Source organism: Drosophila arizonae, chromosome X (assembly GCF_054131065.1).
Source record: "Drosophila arizonae isolate 15081-1271.41 chromosome X, UAZ_ARI_1.0, whole genome shotgun sequence".
In the NCBI taxonomy this organism is placed as follows: Eukaryota; Metazoa; Arthropoda; class Insecta; order Diptera; family Drosophilidae; genus Drosophila; species Drosophila arizonae.
In genome coordinates this window covers 34,371,456-34,394,142 of record NC_142927.1, presented here as the reverse complement: position 1 = coordinate 34,394,142, position 22,687 = coordinate 34,371,456, and the positions used below count along the sequence as shown (strand labels likewise).

At 40.7% G+C, this 22,687-nt stretch overlaps 1 long non-coding RNA gene across 2 annotated transcripts in view; it reads right to left on the bottom strand.

The window, feature by feature from the left end:
- LOC149268249 (uncharacterized) overlaps positions 1-22,687 on the bottom strand; it is a 61,414-nt gene that overhangs the window by 29,862 nt on the left and 8,865 nt on the right. Inside the window, exon 1 of one of the 2 annotated variants that reach the window (XR_016271175.1) lies at positions 458-523. The exons of the other annotated variant lie outside the window; for it this stretch is intronic. This is a non-coding gene — a long non-coding RNA (uncharacterized LOC149268249). Of the gene's footprint in view, positions 1-457; positions 524-22,687 lie in introns of those variants that run through there. 2 annotated transcript variants of the gene reach the window in all.

The window sequence follows — 22,687 nt, the reverse complement described above, 5'->3', positions numbered from 1 at the left end:
TAGTATATAAGGCCGTTACGTTCATACAATAAAGTAGTAAGAAAATAGCACTTGAAAATAGAGCAACGAGTCTCGTCTTTCACTATTTGATACTCATCTCCGTTGTCCAACTGGTTCAAGTACTTGTTGCGACGCCCGTAGTCACTGGCTCTGTACTAGAGGCTTACAATTAAACACAATACAACTACCTAGTCTTGGCTTTGTACCAAGGTCTAATAGATACTCAACATTTTGGTGATCCCGACGTGAAGGAAGACGAATCTTTAGAAATCATAGCGTTCATTTGGCGAACCCTATTTCTAAAACAACTGGTAGACTTGGTCAACTTAACGACCAACATCTTCATAGCCAAATAAAAACACAGTGGATTCATTTGGCGAATCCTATATCTTCGAAGTAATCAACTAGTGATGAAACTAAGCGCTGAATCGGCCTCAACTCAATCAACCAGACTCACCAGAAGCATCATCTTGGCGACAAGTCAGCATAGGCATCAGCACCACAGCATCATTCTGATTAATCAAACATCAGAAACAAGAATTAAAAAAAGAAACGAATTAATAAAAAATAGAACAAATCAATTAAAACTAAATTTATAATGGAGGGTTTAATTAATTAATAATAACCAAACCACGCTTGGTCAGGAGATCCAAGCTCTAACAAAAAAGATCCTCAGGAACGGAAGTCAAATGCAACATACTTCCATAATAAGGCTGCTCATTTAAATCAGCTCTGGACTGCTTTCGATCAAGGAAATGAAAAAATAAGGAATCTAATGGCAGAAAATCCTGTGGAGAATTCTTATGTAAGGGAAGGTTACTTCTCAAAGATCAAGGACATTGTAATTAAATATCAGGAGGAATTTTCCAAAAATTTGAACGAGCTAAGCCCTGCAGAAACAGCACGTTCGGACTTGATACTTCTCCAAAGGCATCAAACCGCGTTACTAGCAGCGTTACAAAGAATGATTGGTCAGATAACACAAGAGTCACAGGTCCGGTTCAGGCCCCTTGTAAAAGAATATTGGGCAAAAATAAACCATATTCACTTCGAGATCTTAATAGGCATTGATAGCACGGAAGGAAACATTTTTATAAAATTAATAAAAAATTACAAAAATTTGCAATTTACAAAACAGTGTTTTCAGCGGGATTTGAACTCGCACCCAACCCAAACAGCATGTTTGTCAAAATAGCTAAAATAAAGATCGTCGGCGCTTCAGCCTACAGCACCACTGCGTCGTTTCGATCAACAGTAGTTAAAACGAAATCACATTATTGTTATGACGCCGCATAGCAAAGAAAAGCCAGTGTAGCGGCTGGAAATTCAAAAACAATGCAAAGACAAATCAATCGCAACGGGATTCTTAGAATATGCTAGAGCACGCATTTATGTGTACATACATACACACATACAAATGAGCGCGTTTATAAGGCTGGAATGCTTGATGCTATGCGTGCTTGCATATATATATATATGTATGTATTTGCGTATACATATGCATGTATGTATTTGAGGGCTATTTAAGAAGAAACAAATTTAAACTTATAAAATTATTCGACTAAGAAAAAGAAGAGTATTATGTAAGGGAAGGTTACTTCTCAAAGATCAAGGACATTGTAATTAAATATCAGGAGGAATTTTCCAAAAATTTGAACGAGCTAAGCCCTGCAGAAACAGCACGTTCGGACTTGATACTTCTCCAAAGGCATCAAACCGCGTTACTAGCAGCGTTACAAAGAATGATTGGTCAGATAACACAAGAGTCACAGGTCCGGTTCAGGCCCCTTGTAAAAGAATATTGGGCAAAAATAAACCATATTCACTTCGAGATCTTCAGACTGTTCGAAGATCCAATAGCTCTTGGATACAACATGGAAAATTATTTGAATGCAGAGGCAGCCATATTCCAACTTCAATCCACACCTATTGATGTGAAGCCATCAATTAATGCTGCAGCTGCCCACACTCAAGTACAGCTACCAAAGGTATCCATACCACAATTCGACGGATGCTATTTAAAATGGCAACAATTTCATGATTTATTCACTAAAATGATTCATGAGTCAAAATTGCCGACAGTACAAAAAATGTGGTACATAAAATCAAACCTCTCTGGAGATGCTGAAAGACTGGTTAGACACTTGGATCTAACAGAGTCCAACTATGAAACTGCCTGGACGATGCTGAAGGAGCGTTCTGACAACAAGCGAGTCCTGACAACAACGACTCTACACAAACTGTTGGATCAACCGCCAGTGACAAACGATGCATCATCAATAAAGAGTTTCGACGACATTATTCAAGAAATGTTAGCTACGTTGAGCAACGGCGGCATAGAAGTCAACAATTGGGATCCACTTTTGCTAGTGCTACTGGCAAGAAAATTGGATAGGACACAAGAAAACTACAACCCATCAATGAATTCTTAGCCTTCTTAGAAAAAAGATTCTTGGCACTGGATGCGATAGGAGGGAAACAATACGTCCCTAAAGAAAAGCAAAGGATATGCGCGTCTGCCTCAACAGAAAAGAGCAAAGGCTGTCAATTCTGTGATTCAGCAGAACATAGAATTTATAGATGTGACAAGTTCGCGTCAAAATCTGGAGACGCACGTTTAAAATGGGCAGTAAACCAAAAACTGTGCCTAAGCTGTCTGCGGTCCAATCATATGGCAAAATCATGCTTCCTACTGTATAAAGTGCAACAAAAAACATAATACCTTGCTACACCTGGAGAACAAAGATGACGTCAAAATAACTACCGCAGCACATAGTACAATAAATAATTATGTGCTACTCGCCACTGCTCGAGTCGAAGTGCATGGAAACAACGGCCAATATGGAAGTTTCAGAGCACTCCTGGATTCAGGCTCTCAGATAAACATGATCTCTGAAAGACCTGTAAAAACATTATCACTTGCAGTCAAAAACTCAACCATGCGAATCGAAGGCATTGGAGGAAACCCAAGTTCAATGAAATCCAGGGTCAATGTTCTCATAAAATCTCAAAATGGAAGTTACACGAGTAGAGGCGTTCGTGTTACCACATATTGTGGCGGATCAACCAAGCCACAAAATGGACAACATATCTTGGGTACCTAGCAACATACCACTGGCGGACCCAACCTTTGCGAAACCTGGAAAGATTGACTTACTACTCGGAGCCGAACATTATTTCGAGCTCATACTACCGGAGCAAATCAAAAGGAGCCCAAAATTACCTATGATGCAAAACTCTAAACTAGTCTGGATAATAGCTGGAAGAGTTAACAGATCAACTTCGACAGTCGCCACATGCTCTGTAGCAACTAAAACTGCTGACCCAACTAATCCATTGGAACAATTTTGGAAACTGGATAATCTGGAAACAACACAGCCCTATCGGACACCAGCAGAGTCCCACTGTGAAACACATTTTAAAGAGAATATACAAAGGGCAGTTGACGGAAAATTGATAGTAAAATTACCTTATTCTGAAGATGTGTCAGAACTGGGAGAGTCTCGGGAGTTAGCTATAAGCCGTTTCTTAGCATTGGAAAAAAGACTGTGCCGTGATCCAGACCTACAAGGCAACTACGTCGAATTCATGAAGGATTGCGAAAAACTCGGCCACATGAAGGAAGTAACACCGCAGATGGTTCCGAAATCGCATTATTTCATTCCGCATCACTGTGTGTTGAAACCAGATAGCAGTACCACAAAACTACGAGTTGTGTTTGACACTTCTGCTAAATCATCGTCAGGCAAGGCCCTAAATGATATACTGTACGCTGGGCCTACGGTACAAAGTGAATTATTTTCAATTCTACTGCATTTTAGAACTCATAAATATGTTTTTACCGCTGACATTGAAAAGATGTATCGTCAAATATGGATGAATCCGGCAGATCAGTTTCATCAGATGATTGTCTGGAGAAACTCACCTCAGGAACAGCTTAAGTACTACCGACTAAAAACTGTCGCATACGGCACAATATCAGCCCCATTTTTAGCGACAAATTATTTGCAGCATTTAGCAAATTCAAGCAAGGATCAATATCCAGTCGGAGCAAAGGAATATGACTTTTATGTTGATGACTGCTTAACGGAAGCAGACTCAATAACGGAAGCCATAAGACTTCGAGATGAAGTTAATAAAATACTTCTACCAGCAGGATTAAGGCTTCGAAAATGGTGTGCTAACCATGACCAGATTCTCGCGGGAATCTCTAAGGAAGATACAACACAAATGGTGAAATTGGATAATACGGAAGACAACAGTATTAAGACATTGGGCCTTACATGGAGTCCGAAATCTGTCAGCCTTCCTGGACGAGCTGAAGCGGCAAAGGCAACGAAAATCACCAAAAGAGTGGTATGCTCTGAATTGGCAAAAATATTTGACCCTCTAGGAATCTTTGCTCCAGTTGTGGTAAGGGCAAAAATATTTATGCAACAACTATGGAAATAAAAAATTGGATGGGACGAGGAGTTATCGCCAAGCCTTCAACAAGATTGGAGAATATACCGAGATGATCTACAAAGTCTTAACAAGCTCAAGATTCCTCGACACATGTTTGACGGAAAAATTCCAGTAGCAAGGGAAATACATACCTTCATTGATGCCTCGGAAAAAGCATATGGAGCTGCAATGTACATTCGGGCGACATACAAAGACAATGGAATAACTGTACGCTTGTTATGTGCGAAATCTAAGGTAGCACCATTATCAAGGCAATCACTGCGGAACTTACTGCTCGAGTACGAAAGGACCTTAATATGAAGAGTAGCTGCAATCCAGCATATTTATGGACAGGTTCAAAAATTGTACTATCATGGATAAATTCACAATCATCAAGTTTGGAAACTTTTGTCGCAGAGTTGCAAAAATCCAGGAATTGACTATAGCAACTCAGTGGCGTCATGTCTCCTCACAAAACAACGCTGCAGATATACTGTCACGAGGAGCAATAGCGAAGAATCTGGATTCAACGACCTAGTGGCTACACGGGCCATTATTCCTTCATGGATCACCATCAAAATGCCCAGAGCCGTTCGTCAAAATGCCCAGCGCTAACGACACATTGGGACGAAAGGGAAACCCAAGGGCTGTAGCGGCTCCTGTCGCAAAAACATGTGATGTAATCTATTCCATCAATCACAATAATTCCTTCCGAAGACTACAACGCATTATAGCATATATAATGCGGCTACGACACCCAAACAAAAATGCAAACAAAAATGGCAATACACTCACACATGACGAGTTGGAACGTGCCAGGATTGTTATATTACGCAAGATCCAACAGGTAGACTTCCCTCAGGAGTTGACGAACCTCACAAAACATGGCGTAGTAGACAGCAAAAGCAACCTCAAATCTATGACACCGTTTTTAGACAAGGATAACATCATACGAGTGGGCGGTAGGATCGAAAAATCAGCTCTATCATTTGATGAAAAACATCCGATATTGTTGCCACACAATGACTCAATTGTCAAATCTCTGAGAACTCCACATAGACAACATGCACTGTGGACCACAAGCACTACTTGCAAAGTCATGGCAAAATTACTGGATACTTGAAGGGAAAACATTAGCACGGAACATTACTCAAAACTGCATCCGATGTACTCGAGCAAAACCAAAGATGTTTCAACAATTAATGGGAAATCTACCTGAACTACGCGTCAGCCCAGCAAGACCATTTAAAAATGCTGGGGTCGATTACTGTGGTCCATTCTGGATTCATCATAAAGTTCGAGGAAGGCGCCCAGACAAGGCTTATATCGCGATATTCTGCTGTTTTGCGACTAAGGCCATCCATATGGAAAGAGTAAGTGATTTAACTACTGACAAATTCATTGCGGCCTTAAAGCGATTTATGGGACGCCGAGGAAATTGCCAAACACTACACAAACACTACAAACAAATGTAAAATTCCACTTTATTCCTCCTCGAGCACCACACTTTGGCGGACTCTGGGAAGCAGCAGTTAAGTCAGCAAAACACTTACTGTTGAAAAATGTATCGACCGCTTCATTAACGTATGATGAACTTGAAACCGTTGTCATTGAGATAGAGGCAATACTTAACTCTCGCCCAATAACTCCTATGTCAACCGATCCAAATGATCTTCCTGCACAAACACCTAGACATTTTCTGATTGGAGAACCGCTAACAGCACAAGCCCATGACGCAGAAAGGGAAGACGGAAGGTCGCTTGGACTAAGATTAGAGTCAATTCAACATTTGAAGCATACGTTCTGGACTCGATGGTCACAGGAATTTACTTCACGAACTTCAGCAACGTATAAAATGGACGAGATCAACGGCAAACGTATCAGAAGGACTGTTGGTACTCATCAAAGAGGACAACGTACCAAGACCAACGTACCAAGAATTCAAAGGGTATACACCGGCCCCGACAACCATATACGAGTGGTCGATTTGATGACAGCTCATGGCACCTTCAAACGGCCCATACACAAATTAGCGCCACTACTAGCCGCAACACAAACATCCACTCGAAGACATATCAAAAAATGATCCCTCGGCTAACCAAACGGCAAAACGGCTCAGAACACCCTGGATGCCCTCTCTACTTACCATCATATTGTTTCTACCACTCATATTGACGCAATCTATCAACATTACATACTTTGAATCTAAGCCTGGTATCTACTACGAACGAATCGGATCAGCTCGACTGGCAGTTGCAGATTGGACTATCATTGCTTATTACCATCTGGAACCATATTGGAATGAAATGAAAACCTTCTCTATAGGGACCAACATCATTAAGAAATTATGTGCCGACCTAAGTATCACAGTTCCATGCCAGAGCGTGTATCAGCATTTCAAGCATGTGGAGAACGAATTATTAGCTGAAAATGAGCTTCTACACGTACCTAATGAGCGCCACTGGATATAATTGGAAACATAGCGAGCAGTTTATTCGGGGTTTTGGATTCAACATATGCAAAGGAAATGTCCGAAACGATTTTGAAGGTGAAACAAAACGAAGACTATTTGGTATCTGTCTTAAAAATCAAACCTCCTTTGTGGACTCCACATTCAACGTATTAAAACGTGACGAAGCCACAATTGAAAGACGTCTAAATAACATGGAAGACCAACTTATCGCCATGATTACAGAGAAGGCCCAACATAATCTGTTTCATTGGTATATATCTCTGACAACGCAACTAACATTAACGGCAGTAAACCTTCAACGAATGCAAACAGAAATTATAAAAGTACTGACGGATGTTCGACACAACACAATTAGTCCATTGTTACTATCGCCAAGCCAACTGCGAGATTAATTAGAACAAATGAAGGATCATTTAAAAATAGGACAACAAGTACCTAGTACGAATGGAAATGTACTCCAGTTATATAACATGATGCAAGCCGAAGGAGCCATTGTAAACAGGCACGCTGTGTTCAAAATAACATTGCCACTTATATCCACACAGATACTGGAATTGTACAGCTTGATACCTATTCCAGTGGTATCCTCCCGAGGAATCAAAAATATCAATAAGCGTACCACTAATCGCCGTTAATGATAATCGTGATGAATTTCTGAGCCTTACACATGAAGAATGCAGACATTGTCATCTTCTTCAAGCAAGTGAGCACATATGTTATCACAAACAATCATTGTTCAGGATGGAACATTGCTGTGAATTCCTCATGTTCAACAACAAAACGTCATATAATTGCAAAACTTCAACAACAAACCACGGACCCCAATGGATCTCTCCGCTGTTTGTCCTGATGGCACCTCAAGCATTGGACTACGAGATGCTGGACTCCTCATCATGAAGTCAGGATGTAACATCCGCAACGCAGATATGATCATAACGGGTCATAGCACATCAACCAGCACCACCACGATTTGGCAATTTAACCACACGACCACCTCATCAAAATCCATCGCTAAATAAGTCAGGAGAGCTACTCGAGGCAAATAACCTTAAAAATATGCATTTGATACCAGCACCTGAAATCCAACTTCCACAATGGATCTCACCGATAAATCATTCCGTCATCATGTCGTATGTTGCACTAGCAGCATCATTGATCTTGCTTGCACTATATTTCAGCAGAAGGGTTAATCAACACCTCAAGCAGTGAAAATAAGGCACGACAAAATCAGTGTGCTGCGAGCGCTGCCACGAAATGCACGCATTACCAAATGAAGGATGGCTATGCGCTCTTTTCCCCTTACTCACTCTCTCCTTCTCTTTACGCTCTCTCTCTCTATGGTCTCTCGAATAGCAGCAGCGCACAAAAATTGAAAATTGTTCGCGACGATCTTAGCTCGTTCCTTTTGAGTGAAGGGTATACCGAAATTTGTAAAGCGTTCGCCACGTTCATACAAAATCTTAGTGTTTTCATGATTATTTCTAAGAAGGGTATGAAAGCGTTGGTGCTCATAAAAATATTATTTTGCGACGGGCATGCACGCATAAAAAATGCTTAGGCGACGGCCATGCACACACACACATTGTCAGTCCCTCGCTATCATTTGTGTGCCTGTGTACGCAACTCTATTCTTGCTACCTGCGGCAGGGTATGAAAGTATTGATGCCCATAGAGAATATACATATATACATATATACATATATACATACATATGTACATATATACATTTGATTGTGTGTATGTGCATGAGTGTATGCATGGGACATGAGAATTGGCGTGAACCTACCTTAACTTAGAATTGTGTAAACGATTTTAGATTCGAATTGCAGAGGCGCGCTTATACAATATTTAATTACCTTATTTTGTAGCAATAATCGTGTGCTTGCCTACCAAAGTCATCAATTCATAAAAACAATTCGTTTAGATAACAATCTGTTTAATAAAATTTCATAAATTTAATCAATAAAAAACATAAAATTCAATATATATGTATATATATGTATTAAAAACAAAACAATAAAAACAAAGATATTTCAATAATAATAACAGTATAAATGTAATTTTATAAAAGTGAATTTATATGTTTGTACATATGTATGTATGCAGACTCAAATATGTATGTATGTATGGCACGCACACAAAAGCACATACACGTAGCAAGGATGTAAATGTGTGTGTGCATGCTCGTCGCGAAAATGTATTCTTTCGGTGCACAACAGCCTGTGCAAATTGTAAAGCCCAAAATTTGCCGTTGGTCTGCCATGTGAAGTGAGCACATGCATACATACATTTGTGTATGTGTATGCTTGTATGGGATAGCAAGCTAGAGACAATTAGGATTTAGTAGTTTGTAAATTTTGTATGATTTGAATCGTAGGGTGACTATCAAATGGGCCATTATGACTTAATTAGAAATTTTTGACAATAATGAGTAAAGCTCGAGTATAATATGACATGTGTATTTCATATATTGCAAAGCATTTAATAAAGTTAGTAGTGTTTTACGATAATTTTTTCGGTTGAAAATGTGTATAAAATAATTTTAATTATATATAATTATTTACGGATATAAACCATAGCTCGCAAATAACTGTTAACACTTTTTCGTTGTCTGCAAAAAAGTGTCTTTCACTGACACAGTCAAAAAAACTCAGACAGAAACTGTTTTTGTCGCGTCTGGCTTAGCTCTCTCGCGCTCTGAGGGAGACAGTTGTTTCTGTTTTCGTTTCCTCAAGCCAAACACTGATCGTTTGCTTGAGTTAAATGAAGCAAACGGTAAGTTGCGTTTGTATGGGTAATCACGCGCGATTGCTGCGTTCTTTTTGTATGTATGCATGCGTGTATTTACATGCACACAAAGGCAAAAACATTTTCTGCTGAGTTTTTAGTCAAAGTGTTTTTTGCTGAGAGGCTTTGTGTGAGGGAAAATCGTGTTAGTTTTACGCGACACTCATGTGAGACCGTCACACGAATGAGTCATCGCCTTGCGTCTGAGCGATGTAAGGTAGTAAATTACGGATGCTGGGATAGACTCAGTCTACCCAGGGTGTACTCACAAGAAATTTATTTTTATGTAATAGTGTGACACCAGGGGGGGGGGGGGGGGGGGAATATTTTCTCCACTTGCTCCAGTTGCCGTTTAATTTAATAAAAGTTGCCAATCCGCTCTCCAGTTTCTTTCCTTTTTATTTGAGATGCCGCTTAATCTAACCGCGTTTCACAATTCAATTTCGCGCTTAACCACTTGACTATTGCTCGCTCACCACTCGACTCTCGCTAGCTCGCCACTCGACTCTCGACTCCTCGTTTCTTTTCTGCGCTCGCCCAAAGCGCTCGGCGTCGGCGACGCAACTCTCCGCGCCGCCGATCGCCGATAAATTGTCAGCGCTTTGGGCGGCATTTTCAAATATCAATTCAATTCTCTGTGTACCAAATATCAAATTCTGCTTAACCTACTTGTTTAACTATTAATTATAAATCTAAAAACTATTAATTATCAATTCAAAACCAATACTACTTACTTTACTAACTTAATTTCTACTTGCTAAATCTAAACCCTAACGACTACAAAACTAACCCTAATTAAGCCTACTTAATTTATTAATTTAACTCTACATCTTAGCGAATACAAAATAAACTAAACATTTCATCAATTCTGATACCAACTGAACATTTCATTAATTCCAATTCGTAAATAAACACTTCTTCAATTCTATTATGATCGTGAGGCGGTAACTGGGGCTTAAGCTGGGAAAGGTTGAGCACCCTCTTCCTTCGTTCGCCCGCTCGAGCGAGTCGCACCACGTTGGGGGAGATAAAGTGGACGACCCTGTAGGGGCCCTCGAACTTGGGCGCCAATTTCGCCGCGAAGCCCTCCGCTGCGCTGGACAGCTGGTGCTGCCGCAGCAGAACCATCGACCCTAGCGCGGGTCTCCACTCTCGTCGGCGCAGATTGTAATACCTGCCTTGGTCCTTCGACGCCTTTTGCAAATTATTACGGGCCACTTCGAAGATTTCTTTCATCGTCTCTTTCCTTGTCTCTAAGTCGACTTCCCTCGTTGCCGACCCGGGAGTGACCTCGTCGTAAAGGGTAGACGGGAGGCGAAGCTCTCTACCCATCATCAGGAACGCAGGCGTGAATCCAGTAGAATCCGCGACACTAGAGTTGATCGCTAACGATATCTCTGGTAGCAGCACATCCCACGAGCTCTGATGTCCCTCGATGTACTGGGCTATCATCGTTTTTACGGTGCGATTGGTCCTCTCGGTCGGATTTTCTTGCGGGGAGTACGGGGCAGTGAACTGTAGCCGCACCCCCAAGGACTTCATGTATGACCGAAATCCCTTACTCGCAAACTGCGCGCCGTTGTCACAGACGAACATCTTGGGGACTCCGAATCGAGCCAAAATGCGCTCCCTGAAAGCCGCTTGCAGCAACGCCGCGGTTGCCCTCTTCAACGGCACCAGCTCCACCCATTTGGCGAACGCATCATGGAACACAAGCAACATTGTGTTCCCGCGCTTCGATCGAGGCATGGGACCTACGAAATCCGCGCACAGAATCGACATGGGCTCCGCTACTTGCCTGGTCAGCATCTGACCCGCCTTGATGCCCCGCTGTGGGAGCGTCATGGCATTCTTGCAGCACTCTTTTCCGCTGGTGGGTTGGGACGCACAATTTCCAGGGAATGTAGTCTTCGTCGTCCACCCGGTGGCCAAAATTACGGTACAGCTGCCCGTTCTCCTCAACGTAATCTTTGAACTTCTCTGGATCCTCCTTGATCCTCCCACGCATCCTCGCTATCCACTTGCAAGGGGAATTGGTCTCCATCATTCGCTGGCAGCAGGTTGGCGAGAGAGTGCGTCGGCCACCACATTTAGTTTCCCTCGTCGATAGCGGATGTCGAATTGGAACTGCTGCAGCTCCAGTGCCCACCTCGCGATTCTCCCTGTGGGGCTCTCTATTGAATTAAGCCACTTCAATGCCAAGTGATCTGTAACTACCTCAAATCGATAGCCTTCGAGGTAGCAACGCATTTTCCTGATAGCCCAGACAATTGCTAGGCACTCCTTTTCTGTAGCTGAATAATTGAGCTCCGCTTTCAACATCTTCCGACTAGCGTACGCAATCACCTTTTCCTCGCCTTCGACCTCTTGTGTGAGCACTGCGCCCAAGCCGTAGTCGCTGGCATCCGTCTGTAGTACGAACCTCGCTGAAAAATCGGGACACGCCAACACTGGCGCGGTCGTGAGGCTCTCTTTGAGTTGCTTCAATGACTCCTCTTGCTCGTCGCTCCATTCCCATTTGTGGCCTTTCTTAAGGAGTCTCGTTATTGGTTCCACCATCGACGCAAAGTTTGGCACGAATCGCCTGTACCACGATGCCATTCCCAAACACTGCCGCAGTTCTTTGAGAGTCGATGGTGTCGGGAAGCGGCGGATCGCCTCGACCCTTGCGGGATCTGTGCGTATCCCTTCTTCGCTGATGACATGCCCGAGATAGACCAACCTTTTCCTGAAGAAGCTGCATTTCTTCCGGTTTACTCGAAGGTTGGCTTTCCTCAATCGGCGGAAAACTTCCCTCAAGTTCTCCACATGCTGCGCTTTCGTGGCGCCGATCACCACAATGTCGTCTAAGTATGCAAAAGCATGCGGCTCCATGTCCGGTCCTATTACTGTGTCCAACGCCCTTTGGAACGTAGCGCCTGCTGAATGTAAACCAAATGGCATCACTCGCCATTGGAATAACCCTCTCCCCGGGACCGTGAACGCCGTGCATTCTCTACTATCTGCCGCCATGGGGATTTGCCAATATCCACTCTTCAAATCCAGGGTGGATATGTATCGTGCGTGTCTCAGCCTCTCGAGAATGTGATTGATACGTGGAACGGGATAGGCGTCTGGGATTGAGTGTGCATTCAGCTGCCTGTAGTCCACACACATGCGCCAATCTCCGGTCTTCTTCTTTACCAGAACGATAGGTGCGCTATGCGGGCTCCGCGACGGCTCGATGGCTCCAGCTCTAATCAATTCGTCTACCTGTTCGTCAATCACCTTCCTCATAGCCGGATTCTTGGGATAATATCTTTGCTTAAGAGGCTTATCATCCCGCATCCTTATGCTATGCTCGGCGATATTTGAAACTCCGTCGAGCCCCTCGAAAAGCGCCAGCTCCGCTTCCAGGAACTCCTTCAGCTCGTCCTCCAGGTCCTCTGGCCACCCCGTGTCGTCGGGGGAAGGCTCTGTATTCTCCTCATCCTCTTCTTGGTATATTGGACTCTGCGGTGACTGACTACTCCGAATTTCGTCGACATCATCCGCCTCCAATCCCACCAACCTAACTTCTGGGGGACGCTCCTCTAGTCCTTCCTCCAGATCCTTTGCCCTCGCTAGCTGGGGACACCTCCCGAGCTCTCTTTTCGGGATCTCGCGCCATCATAGCGCAAGCCCCATTTACGAACCTGTTCGGCGACCCCCCAGGGTGGGGACCTCTCTAACGGGATCGTAGACGCGGGGACTTGTCGGCCAGTCTTCGGAATTGTCGCTACCGCCTCGTCTTCTCCAGTGTTGCCAAACTCCTTCCGCTCTTCATGACGTCGCACCGCCGCGCTGTTCGCCATGGGCACTCTCAGTCTCAGGGACTCTGTTTGAACGGGACCTTGTTCTTGAACCTTTCGCAAATCCGGCTCCGATTTTTGATAAGCCCGGCTGCCCATGCTTGGCGCATTGCCTCCCAGAGTGAACTCGGACCCTTTCGCGAAGCGCTTCTCGATCTCAGCCAATCTCGCTTTGGCCTCCGCCGAATAGTTGTTGCTCTGTATGAACGTAGAGAGCCTTTTCCTTAGATCCTCTACTCGGCCCTCAGCATCCAGGCCGAACTCTCGCGCTATCGTGATCAGCTCCTCCTTGCACCGCTGGTAGATCCACCCGACGCTCAATCCCGGGTTATGATATTCGGCGTCTTCCATTCCAAATGTTTATTTATTCCTCTCACTTTATTGAAATCTTATTTATTTATTTATTTTATTTTATTTTATTCTACTTATTTATTTTATTTTTTTTTCCCCTTTTTTTTCCTATTTCTTTTCTCTGTAATATACTTATTTATTTTTTTATCTTTTCCTTTCTTTTCTTTTTATTTATTTGTTTTTTTTTTTTTTTATTTATTTATTTTTTTTTTATTTTTATTTATATATTTGCATCTCCCTTTTCTGGTTATTAGACTCTTTTTTCTTTTCCTTATCTTATACAATTTCGCTTACGTGTACCACCTTATTCTAATTCATTTTATTTCCTCTTAATCTACCCTTTGTTCGTTTTATTCTAGTTTTATTTATTTACTCTTAATCTATTTCGTTGTTACATTTTGTTTTTACTCTACTTTATTTATTTATTCATTTATTTATTTATATGTTTATTTTTATTTCATTTTATTTTATTTATTTTTTTTTTTATTATTTTATTTTTTTTTTTATTTACAGTCGTTTAATCTATATCTTTATTTATTTATTTTTTTTTTTTTTTTGTTACCTTTTTCGTTCCGTTCCGCTTCTCTTTATTCGCTTTTAATTCATTTATGTTCGTTTAGATGACTTTGTATCATCTTCTCTTCGCGTTTCTTTATTTGCTTTCAATTACATTTTCTTTGTTCGCTCAGAAACCCGTTTCATTCACTTTTCGCTTCTTTTTATACGCTTTAATTGGTCTTCCGTTGGTTTAACTTGCTTTATTTCATCTTCATCACCTTACTTTCACTCCCCTTGATCACTTTCTTTCGCTACCCTTACTTATTTTTCTTCGTTGCTTCACTCCATCTTCATTATCGAATCTTGCCCTTCTTCATTTCCTACTTGTTTCATCTCTCTTCACTTTACACCTGCTACATTCTGCCTCGTTCTCTTTACCTTACCTCCCCACTTCTTGAATACTTCCCGCTTCACCCTGCTTTATTCCGATTCGCTCCGCCTTGTTTATTTGTTATATATCAATTTATTTTATTTATTTTATTTTATTTTATTTTATTTTATTTTATTTTATTTTATTTTATTTTATTTTATTTTATTTTATTTTATTTTATAATTTTATTTTATAATTTAATTGACCCTCGCTCTTTCTCTTTCACTCGCCTATGCGCTCTCAACTACATATGTATATACATATAGCGAATAGCGGGAGTAACAAACGGACAAAATGCGTATATATGTATATGCACTCTAGTCTGCATGCATATATATATGTTTGCATATAACTACAGACATGCACACAAACATACATACATATATGCAAATGCGTATACTCATATATTGGCGAATAAATATGCACAAAATCGACGCGCCGAAATTCGAATTAGACGTGCAATTCGTCTCTTTACCGTTACCAGTATACTCTACTTTTTCTTTTCTCACTCGCAAGGTATACTCGACTTGCCACTCAGAGAAGATATTCACATGTCAAAATCAACCACTACTTGCACATATAACAATATTCTCGGGTATTTACTCGCATATACATACCCATATACCATTACAATCCTTCATGCATATACGCTTATATGCACCACATATATATATTTACTTCAATATACCATATATTTTAATTCCGACATATAATATATTTAATCAACTACCACCAAAACCAGACATATAAGCAATGAGTAAATACGTGATGAAATGTAAGCAGCCAAACGGATATACCTCACAGCGATCGCGCTGTCCAGGGCATAAAGATTCAAAAGCGACGAGAGAAGAAAACCAACGGTAAAACGATTATGGCGCCGAAAAGTACAGCTTGCGCCAAAATCGTTAAACACACATGCACACATATATATATACACATAAATTTTCTACTCTTCTCGATCAAGATTTTTAAGGTTTTATATATCAAAATATAGCACCTTTATATATTTATTATAATTTCCGCCGTTTCCCCTCGGCCATACGATACACCGCGCACCTCCCTGTGTCCCTGCTCGGGCGCCACTTGTAAGGTAGTAAATTACGGATGCTGGGATAGACTCAGTCTACCCAGGGTGTACTCACAAGAAATTTATTTTTATGTAATAGTGAGCCACCAGGGGGGGGGGGGGGAATATTTAACGTTATCGGTCGGGAAATGGGAGAGGGGGGAAATCTAATATGGGGACCGCCACTCACGTGTACCTTTTCTTCTCCAGTGTCTTCTAACCCCTTTTCTTTTGCCTCGTCGCCGTCAAACTTTGCTCCAGTTGCCGTTTAATTTAATAAAAGTTGCCAATCCGTTCTCCAGTTTCTTTCCTTTTTATTTGAGATGCCGCTTAATCTAACCGCGTTTCACAATTCAATTTCGCGCTTAACCACTTGACTATTGCTCGCTCACCACTCGACTCTCGCTCGCTCGCCACTCGACTCTCGACTCCTCGTTTCTTTTCTGCGCTCGCCCAAAGCGCTCGGCGTCGGCGACGCAACTCTCCGCTCACAACTCTCCACGCAGGGTTGCGCCGCCGATCGCCGATAAATTGTCAGCGCTTTGGGCGGCATTTTCAAATATCAATTCAATTCTCTGTGTACCAAATATCAACTTCTGCTTAACCTACTTGTTTAACTATTAATTATAAATCTAAAAACTATTAATTATCAATTCAAAACCAATACTACTTACTTTACTAACTTAATTTCTACTTGCTAAATCTAAACCCTAACGACTACAAAACTAACCCTAATTAAGCCTACTTAATTTATTAATTTAACTCTACATCTTAGCGAATACAAAATAAACTAAACATTTCATCAATTCTGATACCAACTGAACATTTCATTAATTTCAATTCGTAAATAAACACTTCTTCAATTCTCTTATGATCGTGAGGCGGTAACTGGGGCGCCGCCTCACAGCGAAACAGATTCTATAGAAAACAGAGAGTGACGCTCAGAGTGAGACGTGTCTGCACAATTTTTTTGGTTATGATGCGAGGAAGAGAATAAACGAAAAAACGCTCAACTCTCATTTGCAAGCTCTGATATAAACACATTTATAAACATGATTAGCAATAATAATATATAAATGTACTTATGTACATACATATGTATGTTCATACATAGTACATCTGTGCAATTCTGTAATGCATCATGCAATTTCCGATATACCAGAAATCATGTTTGTTGAAGAGCTAGAAAGCTAGAAATTTGGTATGTAGGTCCGCGCCGATCACCCAAGATCACAAGCTATGGCGGATATATCTCCGCCCATTAGGGGCGTGGCAATAAAACTGTATCTCCTAAAGTTATAAACCTAGATTGCTGAAATGTAAGCTGCATGTAAGCTGATGTTTTAATTCTATGAAGATAGGTGAAAAAATTATATATCTACGCCCACTAGGGGCGTGGCAAATCGGACCTGAAGATATAGTGATTTTTCGAATTCTGCTATATTTTAGGCACTATTGATGCTAGAGACCTGAAATTTTGTATATATACGCGGGTTGACCACCCACGTCCAACGAGCTATGGTAGATATATGTCCGCCTATAGGGGGCGTGGCAAATCGCAAAAGTTTATATCTCCTACAATTTCAAATTTGGATAGTTAAGTTACTGGTGGCCTCCTCTATCGATGCCCCAAAAATAATTTTTAAGCCTCTTTAGGGGCGTGGCATATCGAAAAATACCCTGCAATTTTCACATTTTTTGAGCGTAAGAATTCAAATTTTGCATTTAGGTAACCGGTTGCTCGTTCTAAAAACTGGCTAAAATTGAGGAGTCTACGGCCACTAGGGGCGTGGCAATCGGCATTTACAGTGCCCGAGTTGCGACATTTATATGCGTCAGCCACCTATTTATGTATATGTACACATAAGTAGGCTTAATATAAATATAAATATAAAATTAAAAAAATATAAAAAAGCTAAAATAACAAAAATTTGCAATTTACAAAAAAGTGTTTTCAGCGGGATTTGAACTCGCACCCAACCCAAACAGAATGTTTGTCAAAATAGCTAAAATAAAGATCGTCGGCGCTTCAGCCTACAGCACCACTGCGTCGTTTCGATCAAGGGTAGTTAAAACGAAATCACATTATTGTTATGACGCCGCATAGCAAAGAAAAGCCAGTGTAGCGGCTGGAAATTCAAAAACAATGCAAAGACAAATCAATCGCAACGGGATTCTTAGAATATGCTAGAGCACGCATTTATGTGTACATACATACACACATACAAATGAGCGCGTTTATAAGGCTGGAATGCTTGATGCTATGCGTGCTTGCATATATATATATATATGTATGTATTTGCGTATACATATGTATGTATGTATTTAAGGGCTATTTAAGAAGAAACAAATTTCAACTTATAAAATTATTCGACTAAGAAAAAGAAGAGTATTAAGTGCCATTCAGTCAAGCTCTCACCTTCCCAATAAAATATCTATTTTATAAAAAACGAAATATGTATGAAAAAAAAAAATAACACCGAAGAGGTTCGAACTTCCTATTCTAACATTACTTGCGTAGCCTTTAGCACCCGCACCACTGCTTTGCTTGACCATCCAGTTGCTAAAATAGAATAGCTTATTAAGAGAGCGTCATCAGACAAAACTACAGTAACGGCTAGAAAGTCCAGAAATCAATCGAAATTCTAAGAATGTGAGAAAAGGCGCGCTTCTGTGTGTACGCATAGAATAGACGATGAGTGTGTGCACAAGCATAGGAAAATCGCGCTGATCTGCTGTTAGCTTGAAGCCGGTATCCAATGTATGGATATAAATATATAATAACAAGTAAGAAAGCTCTAGTCGAGACTGCTCGACTACGAGATCCCCTGAACCCTTGGAGCAATAGATATTTCAATAATTTTTCGCGTCTTTCAGCTTACACAAGAAACACGCACACACACACACAGGCACGTACGCACACACAGGCATACATACACACACACACACGCATACATACACAAACGCACACACACACACATACACACACACATACACGCATAAACACGCATGGGCTGCAGTGTGCCTTACTATGAGAACTTAATTGTTTAATAACTTTTATTATGGACGTACGAAACTTTCTTCATGAAACTTTCAGATTATGATTATAACATGAATATGCATGTAATTGCCAAAGCACAAGTCTCTAGTATTTGAAATACGCTTTTTACAAAAGTAAGGGTGAGGGGGTGAATTTAGAGGCGGGGGGTTAATTTTGACAAACCGAAATTGTATAAATTGCATATAAGCATACATTAAAAATTTGGAGACTCTAGCAATAAAGGTGTAGAAGATATAATTTTATAACTGGTTTTCGATAAGGTTTTTATCGATAAAAAAAAGATCGGGATGAGTTATCGATTTTTTAATGATAAACTTGATATGCGCGCTGTAATTACGGACATTTAAAAAAAATTGAAGTCTCTAGCTCTTATATCTTCTGAAATCGACGCGTTCATACATACTTACAGACGGACGGACAGACAGACGGACAGGGCCAAATCAACTCAGCTCGTCGCCCTGATCAAGAATATATATACTTTGTGAGGTCCGCCACGCCTCCTTCTGCCTGTTACATACATTTCAACAAAACCATTATACCCTGATTTCCCATTTTCAATGGGTCAGGGTATAAAAAAAACAAGTAAGAAAGCTCTAGTCGAGACTACTCGACTACGAGATCCCCTGAACCCTTGGAGTAATAGCTATTTCAATAATTTTTCGCGTCTTTCAGCTTACACAAGAAACACGCACGCACACACACACACACACGCACGCACGCACGCACACACAGGCATACATACACATACACACACACACACACACACACACACACACACACACACACACACACACACACACACACACACACACACACACACATACACAAACATTTACATACATATACACACACAAGCATAAACACGCATGGGCGGCAGTGAGCGCTTACTATGAGAACTTAATTGCTTAATAACTTTTTTTGTGGACGTACGAAACTTTCTTCATGAAACTTTTTGTAACATAACATGGATATGCATGTAATTGTCAAAGCACAAGTCTCTAGTATTTGAAATACGCTTTTTACAAAAGTGAGGGTGAGGGGGTGAATTTAAGGGTGGGGGTAAATTTTAACAAAAACCGAAATTTTATAAATTGCATATAAGCATACATTAAAAATTTGGAGACTCTAGCAATAAAAGTGTAGAAGATATAATTTTATAACTGGTTTTCGATAAGGTTTTTTATCGATAAAAAAAAGATCGGTATGAGTTATCGAATTTTGATGATAAACTTGATATGCGCGCTGTAATTACGGACATTTAAAAAAAAATTTGAAGTCTCTAGCTCTTATATCTTCTGAAATCGACGCGTTCATACATACTTACAGACGGACGGACAGACAGACGGACAGGGCCAAATCAACTCAGCTCGTCACCCTGATCAAGAATATATATACTTTATGGGGTCTGCCACGCCTCCTTCTGCCTGTTACATACATTTCAACATAACCATTATACCCTGATTTCCCATTGAAAATGGGTTCACGCAGAAACACGCATTGCCTGTAGAGGTGGCTTACTATGGTGGCTTAAATTTTCTTGTGAGTGGACTATCTTCATGAAACTTTTAGATTATGAATATAATATAGATATGCATGTATTTGCCAAAGCACAAGTCCCCAGTATTTGAAACACGTCTTTTACAAAATGTTGGTGAGGGGGTGAATTAGGGGTGGTGGTAAATTTTGACAAAAATCGAAAATCTATAAAGTACATATGAACACTGACCAAGCAACACATAGACTAGATATGTAGAGCAACGTTTTTCCACGCCGCAACATCTGTCTAGCAGGTCCCGGCCAACTTCGTATTCGCTCGGCTTGGTATTGGATGGCTCGGGTAATGAAAGATAGCACGACGAAATCAGTGCGCTCTAAGCACGCAAACGAAATGGTCATGTATGCGCTTTGCGTTTTTTGTCTTACTTTCCCTCTCTCTCTCTAACTCTCTCTCTCTATCTCTCTCTCTCTCTTTCTCTGTGGGCTCTCAAATCATAAAGCTCAGCAGCGCAAAAATGAAATTTCTTCGCGATGGTCCCAGCTCTTTCCTTTTGAGTGAAGAGTGTCTGAGTTTGTGTTCACCCAACAATCTACAATCAACAATCGTCATAACTCATCCTAAGCAAATTAAGATATTAGGTAAAATAGTTATGTGCAATACCAGACAACTAGTAAATAACCCATCACTATCGCAAGGTATAAATGTTGGGCTATCCGTTATAAGATAGCCTTTTTCAGACCGTAATAAAACCTTTTATATGTTTATTTAGGTTTATTGAATAAGTAAAAATCCATAATCATAATCTTGTATTGATACCTACCACCTAAAAAATAGTATATAAGGCCGTTACGTTCATACAATAAAGTAGTAAGAAAATAGCACTTGAAAATAGAGCAACGAGTCTCGTCTTTCACTATTTGATACTCATCTCCGTTGTCCAACTGGTTCAAGTACTTGTTGCGACGCCCGTAGTCACTGGCTCTGTACTAGAGGCTTACAATTAAACACAATACAACTACCTAGTCTTGGCTTTGTACCAAGGTCTAATAGATACTCAACATTTTGGTGATCCCGACGTGAAGGAAGACGAATCTTTAGAAATCATAGCGTTCATTTGGCGAACCCTATTTCTAAAACAACTGGTAGACTTGGTCAACTTAACGACCAACATCTTCATAGCCAAATAAAAACACAGTGGATTCATTTGGCGAATCCTATATCTTCGAAGTAATCAACTAGTGATGAAACTAAGCGCTGAATCGGCCTCAACTCAATCAACCAGACTCACCAGAAGCATCATCTTGGCGACAAGTCAGCATAGGCATCAGCACCACAGCATCATTCTGATTAATCAAACATCAGAAACAAGAATTAAAAAAAGAAACGAATTAATATAAAATAGAACAAATCAATTAAAACTAAATTTATAATGGAGGGTTTAATTAATAACCAAACCACGCTTGGACAGGAGATCCAAGCTCTAACAAAAAAGATCCTCAGGAACGGAAGTCAAATGCAACATACTTCCATAATAAGGCTGCTCATTTAAATCAGCTCTGGACTGCTTTCGATCAAGGAAATGAAAAAATAAGGAATCTAATGGCAGAAAATCCTGTGGAGAATTCTTATGTAAGGGAAGGTTACTTCTCAAAGATCAAGGACATTGTAATTAAATATCAGGAGGAATTTTCCAAAAATTTGAACGAGCTAAGCCCTGCAGAAACAGCACGTTCGGACTTGATACTTCTCCAAAGGCATCAAACCGCGTTACTAGCAGCGTTACAAAGAATGATTGGTCAGATAACACAAGAGTCACAGGTCCGGTTCAGGCCCCTTGTAAAAGAATATTGGGCAAAAATAAACCATATTCACTTCGAGATCTTCAGACTGTTCGAAGATCCAATAGCTCTTGGATACAACATGGAAAATTATTTGAATGCAGAGGCAGCCATATTCCAACTTCAATCCACACCTATTGATGTGAAGCCATCAATTAATGCTGCAGCTGCCCACACTCAAGTACAGCTACCAAAGGTATCCATACCACAATTCGACGGATGCTATTTAAAATGGCAACAATTTCATGATTTATTCACTAAAATGATTCATGAGTCAAAATTGCCGACAGTACAAAAAATGTGGTACATAAAATCAAACCTCTCTGGAGATGCTGAAAGACTGGTTAGACACTTGGATCTAACAGAGTCCAACTATGAAACTGCCTGGACGATGCTGAAGGAGCGTTCTGAC